This window comes from Phalangium opilio, unplaced genomic scaffold (genome assembly GCF_054372755.1).
Source record: "Phalangium opilio isolate 3A_F unplaced genomic scaffold, DU_Popi_V2 ptg000059l_1, whole genome shotgun sequence".
Taxonomy (NCBI): domain Eukaryota; kingdom Metazoa; phylum Arthropoda; class Arachnida; order Opiliones; family Phalangiidae; genus Phalangium; species Phalangium opilio.
In genome coordinates, this window is record NW_028324176.1 from 3,130,168 (window position 1) to 3,139,639 (window position 9,472).

The 9,472-nt window shown below is 42.0% G+C and overlaps 1 long non-coding RNA gene across 2 annotated transcripts; it reads left to right on the forward strand.

Annotated features, from left to right (window-relative positions):
- Window positions 1-827: 827 nt before the first annotated feature.
- On the forward strand, window positions 828-1,563 carry LOC149667342 (uncharacterized). Of its 2 annotated transcripts, XR_016368198.1 has the most exons (4): window positions 828-916; window positions 971-1,054; window positions 1,211-1,316; window positions 1,395-1,563. It is a non-coding gene; the product is annotated as an uncharacterized LOC149667342 (long non-coding RNA). The 2 variants fall into 2 exon arrangements; XR_016368197.1 differs by having other exon boundaries at window positions 864-1,054.
- Window positions 1,564-9,472: the final 7,909 nt, after the last annotated feature.

A 9,472-nucleotide genomic window follows, 5' to 3' on the forward strand; every position in this document is an offset into this window, starting at 1 on the left:
ATACGGAAAAACTATAGCGAAGTCAGTTTTCGGAATACTTCTAAATTAACAAGCATTTATTAAATGGGAAACTTACCTGTTTCGATTTTTAATTAATGAATTCTAATTTTTGTAATTTAACTAATTAAGATAGTACGTCAAAAAATTACTTTTGGTCAGAAGTCAGCCTAACCTCCTAGCGCGTTTAAACTTATTTCCCCATTTTCGTTCTCATTGATAACTAGAACGGCCTAGATTTTTGCGTGCTAACAAGTTACGTTGATAAATTTCAAACGTTTGCTTTTATGTGGAAAATTCCTAATTTCATAGCAGACGACAGTAAGGCAACTAAAATTAATTACTTTGGTATTTCATCCGAGCTTGAACACCTTTATTTGGATTTGCTAATTATTTATAACACCCTTAAGAACAAATACTTTGTTATCAGGTCGAATTTTCATCTAAAAAATTAATTCAGGTAAATAATTACAGTTAATAGAGATTTTTATATCGTTTGAAGTAAGTTTTTCGACGTTCTATACGGCCAAGGCTTAGGTTATATTTTAGTTAGTCTATGAAATTATAGTCTTTATAGTGTCTGTCCTCTTCAAAGATTATTAAAAAGGCTTATTTCCTGCTCTCATTTGTTTTGGAATTCTTTATATAGTCTGCTCCGTTTTATGCTAGAAACATTTCCTAACCAGGTTAACCCCAGGTTTTTTTACTGTATTTACCATGTGCGCTTCCAATTTGAAGTAAAAAATGGCATATTTATTCAAATTATTAAGGTGTTGAAATAAAGATAGTGCTTTTCATCCTTTGAAAAGATCGAGAACTTACTGGAAAGATGACAAAAAGTTCAATGTGTTTTCCTTACAGCAGTTTTAAGAGTCGTCGTGTTTACGTTAGCGCAGTTAATTCAACATTCTCATTTGAGGTATACAAGGTTTCATTATTTGTTAATCTCACTAAAATGCTACTAATTGTGAAGGTGTGTGATATAATTCTTGAAACTCAACCAACGTAGAGGACCAGATCATTCATTAAAACAATTTCTATACTATTGAACCAGTCAGTATGTTATGTTACGTTAATCATTTTAAAAACCATTTGTTACCAACAGTGGATTTTGTTAATTCATAAATATAACAGTGGTGCTGGTTAATCCAGGAGGACAGCGTCGTTATGTAATTTAATTAGTCAAATAATTTCCATGTTTACATCAGCGCAGATTTTTCCAACGTAACCACGTCAGCAACGGAGGGTTACGTTGTTCGTTATCTCCACAGTTCACATTGCCGTTTGTTTATTTGACTAAATTGCTATGAATTGTTTAGGTATTTAATTTAATTACTGTTATTCAAGTCAAAGTTGCCAAACTATAGAATCACATCATTCATTAACATATGTTATAGATGATCTTTATGTTACCGAAAATTTAGCACGGGGTATGATAAAAATTGAACGCAATGTGTTGGCAAGAATGAAAAACTCTTCTGAACTTTACTATAAAGGTAATTTGAAACTCATTTTATAAGCTAAATCAACACTGCCAAACCTCAATCCTTCATAAATTTAAACTTAATTAAGTATAATTAGCAAGAATTTAAAGATGAAATGTACATATTTTGGATGAGAACTCGAGTAACTTAAGATTTAGACTGGAAAAGCTGTTGGCATAGCCCCATGTTTTCTATTTCACACTTAAGTTAATTTAAATTATCTTTAAAGTACATTAATAGGCGCGAAATTCGAAAGTGTAGGGTAAAATAAGATTCAAAAGCTCCACTAAAAATTGCAATTAACGTGAAGTATATATTGAAAGTCATTTTATAACCTAAATGTACACTGCCGAAACACAATCCTACGTTAGTTGTCACTCAATTAAATATATTTAACGTGAAATTAAACCAAATATATTCATTTTTTGGATAAAAACTCAAATAACTTTTAATCTAATTTAAAACTACCAAAGCCATTGGTAAATCCCAATGTTTTCTATTTCACACTTAAGTTAATTTAAACTATCTTTAAAGTACATTAATTGGCGCGAAATTCAAAAGTTTTGGGTAAAATAATGACTGGCAAAAATGTTAAACTTCACTAAACGTTGCAATTAGGGTAAAAAATTCCAATAAATTGCAACGTATTACCCCGGGAATTATAAGTGGCCGGTCGCAAAAAGGGGAATCGTTACAAGCCGCGGAAAAATAGAAATAGGCCTATTTGTTCCGAGCGGAAGAAAAATGTAATATCAAGAAAACACATACCTTCTATGCATATCGTTGTAGTTTCTTTTATTAAACAAATCAAAATCAAAAGTTGTCCGACAGAACTTTAGAGAAATTCCAAATGGATGACGCGATATTGTCTTTTCACGTTTAGACCGATTTAAACAAAAAAAACGACCCGAGCTTGGTCCACGTGAATGTTCGAGAGAACTTACTCTTCGAAACCGAAAACTAAAACTGACTATTGTATATGAGACGGTGCTACTTTACACCTCGGTATAAAACTAAAAGAGGAGGGGTAAGGAGGGTCGCCGTAGACGGGGCTGAACATAAGTTTACTCAGAACGTGAACCGTCGTCTGCAACGAGTTCTGATAACCGTTGCATCCTCCCCCCGAAAGAAAAAGAGAGGGACGGGAGAAGACCAAGCTCGGGAATGATCCAAATATAAGTACATTTCGAAACAAACAAAAAATTTTTTTTTTATTTTTTTTTCTCTTCTATTTATGGCGCGACGCTTCATTGTTCTGAAAAGTCGATGTATGAATTTTTTATGCCGCGGTTACGGTCTTTTTGGATAAATTTTCTTGGGCAGACTTTTGCACGGTGAAGGCCAACGGCCTCGCAGACAGAGCATATGTAGGTGGCTGCGGGGCGAGTGATATGTGGAAAACCCGTTGGGGTCACGGGGTAGAGACGCGCACGGTCAGATTCCAGCATGCCTTCCCATGCGATGGGAAACAGTTCCCGGTTGCGTGGAGGGGCGCGAAGATATGGCATATCTGGAACGAATAGGCGGTCGTATTCGGATACTTCGTACAATTTGTCCTGGGGGATTGGTATCGGCCCATAGTCTTGATGTAGTAGTTCCAACTGCGTATAGAGGGGTAAAGTATCGCGAAATGGCGGGCGGCGACTAGGGGGTTCTGCAGCAGCCGCTGTGGCTTCGTTCGAGGTCTCTATTTGTTGCGTGTTGGGGTTGGTCAGGAGGATGTCCGTAGAGGTATCGATTGTGGCATCATGGTCGGATGTTGGCACGGTCGTAGCGGCAGCTTCTGACGGGAGGGTAGCGATGGAGGCAGCTTCGGATACGGGAGCCACTGCGGTGTCCGCACGTTCCGGGTAGATGGAGGAGATGGCGAGTATGGCCTCTGGAATGTCTTCGACTGGAACGGCTCTGGCTATAACGGTTGGAGCTGTCCATTCCGGCGGAGGGTCGAGACGGGCTATTTCCTCCATATGTTCTTGCAAGGTTTGGGCAGGTCGTGCGGGAAGGGTCACGTGTTGGTGCGGAGTCAACGAAACACGTGAAACAGGGTCAATCTGCTCTGTTCCTTCCAGATGGAGTATGAGTACATCGTTCTCAGGAACTTGATTAACTTGATAGCAACGGTTAGGACGAGGTTGCGGGGGTACTGGCTCGAGGGTCGGGTTACGACCGCGGCTATTTACATGGGAAGGATTCTCAACGAAGGTTCGTGCCGGAAGCAACGAAATCACCGGGTTTTCTCGAGGAATTGGATTAATGAGGAAATCCTCTGGTGCGATTGATGTGTACTGGTTCCGGTATCGACGGGGTTGAGTTTGCCAATAGAGGAGGCGTTTGGGCTCGCTCCTAGAAATGGGGAAAATTAAAAATGATTAAGGTTCCAAAAGGATGCTAGTTTGGTGACGCCGGTCGAAGTTATCCGGCCGTCAAGACGGTTCTCCTTGGGTGAGCTAATCGGATTCGTTCCCAAGGTGGTTTGGCTATGGGCGTCCTCTTAAAGCAAAAGTCACTCGGATCTAAATCTCGTATTCCCTCCTCCATTAAATATTGACTAACTTCATTAGGGGAGCGTAACATACTGCTCTTTCGACCAGGGGGATAGTAATAAATATCCATATCCACTTTTCCGGGTTGGACTGTATGGCGGTAACATAGTTCGCGAATCCATCCTTTCCGGAAGGGTTTCTCAGAGTTTGTGGCTCTATGCTCCGGAATGGAGGGAGTTATTAGGGGTCGAGTGTCTTCTTCACTACTCGAAGATTCAGTTTCTTCTGCTACGGCGGAAGGGGGAAGATCGCCTTCCGGGCTTGTTGATAAGGTGTGGGCCTTCTGCATTTTCCTTTGAGGTCTGGTGGACAAACTTCCTGTTGTTGGCACTCTGGTTCGTTTGTTTCCTCGTCCAGTGCTTGCAATTTGGCCCGCGTTTTCGGAGGACGAACTCAATTCATCCCGCTTTTGAGCTCTCGGTCGAACTACTTGTTGCTTAGTCCGAATCCTGGAATCCTCGGTCGGAGGGCTTCTACTGGATGCCTTTCTAAATTGCTTCCTCTTCGGTCTAATACCAGACGACGTTGTTGTCGGGTGACTTCTTTTACGGAGATCGGGGATCTCAGGTTCGTCGCTAGTGGGATTACTACTTGACTTTCTTCTCAATGGTCGTCTCTTTCGTCCTGGAGCCGCGGAGGAGGTCATCGGTGGACCTCGTCTTTCTGGTTCCGTGTCGGATGCTCTGTCGTCATCGGTACTCAATTTCCGAAGAGTTTTCTTCCTAGGTCGGATCCCTTCCGTTGACGTTGTGGTAGGGTGGTCCCTCTTCGTTCTCTCAGTCGTAAGCTTCGGAGATACTTGTGTGGTCGCGGAGTGAGGTATTGTTCCTTGTGGTAGCGAGTCGGGTTCTGGATGTATTTCCTCCGGTTGAGGTACTTCTGCTCGAGGAGCATCTGGAATAACCTCTTCTGGTTCCTGAGTTTTCCTTTTCGGAACTCGGTCTACAAATCGGAATGGTCCGATCATTTCTACAACTTCCTCGAATGACTCAGAGGGTGGTCGAGGTCTGTCTTGAGATACGTTGGGAGTATGCGTTCCTTCGGGAGGTGGTGTTATTGTTGTCCTTACTGGAGTAACAGGTGTGTTCGGTATAGTGGGTTCCATATTCCGAACTCCTTCCGTAGAGACGACTTCTTCAGGAATTTCTCGCGGTGGTGTTCCTTTTTGAGATGATACTCTTGGCCTTAGCGGAGAGATAACTTCTTTTGGTCGCGTCTCCTCGCTTTCCTGGTTAGGATTTTCCGGATCGATTCTTTCTTCTCCTGGGGAACTGGATGTCTCGTTTCCTTCCAATGGAGCTTCTGGGGTTTGATATAACTTCAACTGAGTGATGTTGATGGGGCCGGTCTTTTGTCCAGAAATCATGTCTTCCAAAATATATACCAAGGGACTGAGCTTTTTCATAATTTTGAACGGGCCGGTCCACTTCGGACATAGCTTGGCCATTCGGCCAAGAGTGGCGTTAGATAGAGGATGAGTTACCTTCCATACGATAGTTCCGACTTCAAATTCAAGATCTTCCCTCCTGAGATCGTAGTATTTCTTTTGTTTGGCTTGGGCCAATTTGGAAAAGTTCTTCGTTAGTTTCCATTGGTCCCTGAGGATTCTTAACGTCTCAGATCGATCTTCGAATTCTTCAAGAGGCATACCAATGTCTATATCCCAGGGAGTCTTGATTCTCGTCCCATGTTTAGGTAGAATGGGGATCGCTTAGGTGTCTCGTGAGGAGCGGAGTTGATCGCGAAGGCGAGAGCATTTAACGTTTCATCCCATGTCCAAAGATTATATTCGACATAAATGGAGATCGTTTCTCCCAGGACGCGGTTGACTCGTTCGGTAATGTTCGATTGCGGATGATATGGGGAGGTATGAATTGGACCAATGTGGAATAATTTGCATGTGTCATGCCATAAGGAGGACACGAACTGCGTTCCTCGATCACTGAGGATCTGTTTTGGTGCGCCCCATCTACAGACAAAGTTCTTGAGAGCTAACGCGCAGGCGTCTGCAGTTATCCTTTTCAATGGAATTAACTCGACAAATTTTGTCATGTAATCCGTGAAGACGAGGAGGTACTTGTATCCTCTTCTACTGACTGGAAATGGTCCCATAATGTCGACTCCAATCTTATCGAATGGTCCAGTTGGAACGGTGGGGATCATGAGTCCTGGAGTTCTGCGGTTGCTAACCTTTTATTGTTGACATAAGACGCACTCCTTGACGTATTGTCTTACGTCCTTCTCTAGGTCAGGCCACCAGTATCTGTAGCCGACTCTTTCTTTGGTTTTATATTTCCCTCTGTGTGCGGAAAGTGGATGGTCATGTAGAAGTCGTATTGCTTCCCTTCTTAAAGATCTTGGTAAGTAAATCCTTGCTGGGCGGACTCCGGACGCCTTGTGGTAGATTAGATGGTTCACCATCTCAAAATCTGGGTTTTCCGGAGGATTATCTTGTCGTAAAAGTTCAATAATGCGACGGATGATAGGATCTTCTCCTTGAGCTGTTATAATATCATCGCGGTCGAAGATGTGAAAGTTCGGATGCGGGTATGGTGGCAAAATATAAGCGAGATGAGAATGATCCGATGGTGCATTGGATTCTTCGGATGATGCACCTGGATTTTCTTCTTCTTCCACCGAGGAAGCGACTGACATGGCATAAAGTCCGATAGGAGCTCTTGAAAGGGCATCCGCCACGACATTTTCGACACCCTTCTTATGTTGAACCTTGAAATCAAATGTCTGCAGATACATCGCCCATCTGACGAGTTTCGAATTTGGCTCTTTAAGTCCAAAGAGCCATTGTAGCGCCTTGTGGTCTGTTACCACCGTGAATGGTTTACTTTCCAAATACGGGTGGAAATGTCCAATAGCCCAGTGAATCGCGAGACATTCCTTCTCGGATGTACTGTAACTCGCTTCAGCGTTTCTGAGGCTTCTGCTGGCGTAGGCAATCGGAACTTCGGTTCCGTCTTGGATCTGGGAGAGCATTGCTCCTAATCCGGCGTCTGAGGCATCTGTTGTTAGGATGCTGGGTGCATCTGGCTTGTACGCAGCTAGAGGTGGAGAGTTGCAAATCGCTTCCTTGATTTTCTTAAAAGCGTCGTTTTGTTCAGGGCCCCATTTAAATTTGATTCCCTTTTTCTTCAAGTTGTTAAGTGGGGTGGCCAGTTTCGAATAGTGGGGTATAAAGCGGTGATGCCATCCGGCCATTCCCAGAAATCGTTGAAGTTGCCTTAAAGTTCTTGGTCGAGGATATTTTCGGATGGCTTCCACCTTGGATGGATCGATATAGATTCCTGTCTCATTTATGACATGTCCCAAGACTACAGCTTCCGACTGAGCAAATCGACATTTCTTCAATTGAAGAGTAAGACCAGCGTTCTTCAATTTATTCATGACGTATTCTAGAGCATTTTTCTGTTCCTTACAGGTTTTGGATGCGATGAGGATATCGTCCAGATACACGACGATAGAGAATTTTTCTCCATCGCGGAATACTTCGTCCATCAAACGCTGAAAGGTACTCGGAGCATTGCAGAGTCCAAATGGTTGAACATTGAACTCATACTTGCCGGCATGAGTTATAAAGGCAGTCTTGGGTGCGCTTCCGGGTTCCATCTCGACTTGCCAATAGCCAGATTTGAAGTCCAGGGCGGTGATATACTTGGGTCGACCCAATTTGTTCAGCGTTTCGTCGATTCGAGGAATCGGATAGGGATCTTTGGCTGTAATGGAATTGAGTTCCCGAACGTCTATACAGAATCTATACTTCTTTTTCCCAGTTCCACATCCTGTTCTATGATTACTACAGGAGAAGCCCATGGTGAAGTCGATGGCTTTATGATACCGTCCTTTAACATTTCATAAATGTTGCGCTCGATAATTGTTTTCTTATCTTCGCTCACGCGGTATGGTCTTTTGTGGATGGGTTTAGCACTACCGGTATGTATTTCGTGTACGACCAAGCTAGTTCGCCCTAACTTGTCGCTAAACAATTCGGGGAATCTAAGAAGGAGTTCTTTCAACTCTCTCTCTTCTGCTTAATCGAGAGGAAGGTTGATTCAACCGCTTCATTAACATTTGAGATCATTTGGGGCGATGGAGGCAATTGATCTTCTGTCACTTCAACTAATTTCAGGGTTGGTCCATCTATGGTACAAGTGAGGTTCCCAAAATCAATGATAGTTCTCCAGTCCTCAAGGAAGTCTTGTCCTAGTATTGCGTCACAAAGTAGAGAGGGGACGATGTGAAATTCTTGACTGAATCGTCTGGTAATATTTTGGTCAAAAGTTATTTCAAAGTCTAACATCGTAGAACCCTTTGTGAACGAAAATTGTCCGTTTCCCATAACAATACACTCGGACCTTTCAGAGTTGGGCTCTAACCTAATGTCTCCTCTAAACCTTTGTATCGCCCTCCATTGATCTGAGCTGATCATTGACACTTCTGCCCCATTATCAATTCTAGTAGGTAGGCTTAGATGTTTCCTATTTCACTTTCAAATTAATTTAATTCATCATTAAAATACATCAAAAGCGCATACATATTTTAGAGTAATTGCAATTAAAGTTAATATTTCATTGAAACTTGTATTATAAACTAAATCCACACTAGATATACCGTTAAATTAAACTTAATCAAGTATAATTAATGTGAAATTAACCCAAAAACACGAATGTTTTTGGTAAATTCTAGGATACCTTATAATTAAACTAACAAATTATAATTAAAACTACACTTATCTTTCACTCAGCCTCCATTTTCCTGTTTAATTCTTACACTTAAAAAATTGTCATTTAAAATCATTTTTCCCATATTGAAAAGAAAACTATTGAAAAGGCGCGAAATTTAAAAGTTTTTTGGGGGGGAGGGGGGTACAGTATGTGTGCCTTTTTAACAGGAGTATTGTTACAATTGTAACACTACAGTTCTTGTATTTCTAATGGAACCGGCAATACTGCAACGCTGAGCCGAAAAGCCAGGATGGTAATTGTTTGGACATATCGGGTGAGGACATTGGAGCACCAAAAACATACCGCGGTGTCACTTGTTGAACGTTAAAGCGACCTTCATCACTTTAAATCACATGACCTGCTCAATCTGGCAGTCTTTGAAAACTCAACTTTGAGGTACTTCCGGTCCCTTTTGATATACAGGGTCTTCAGTGTAGGAGCTAAGTAGTAGAATTACAGTAGTTAGTCTCGTTTCCTAGCAAAATGCCAACCTATTCCAACCAGGACAAATTGGACAGCACGTTTATTTTGGGTGAAGGTCGCGGTAACATAATCGCACCTTCGTGATTTCGGTAGTTTAAGATCGTGAACGTAGAAGAGACTGTATAGTCTGTAATGAGGATAGAGACTTTGACATCGTAGATAGTTTTGAAGTCAATCTCATGCTAGTAGTAGAGCGGTGGGTGGAATAAAAAGTTGCACTAAGCCATTC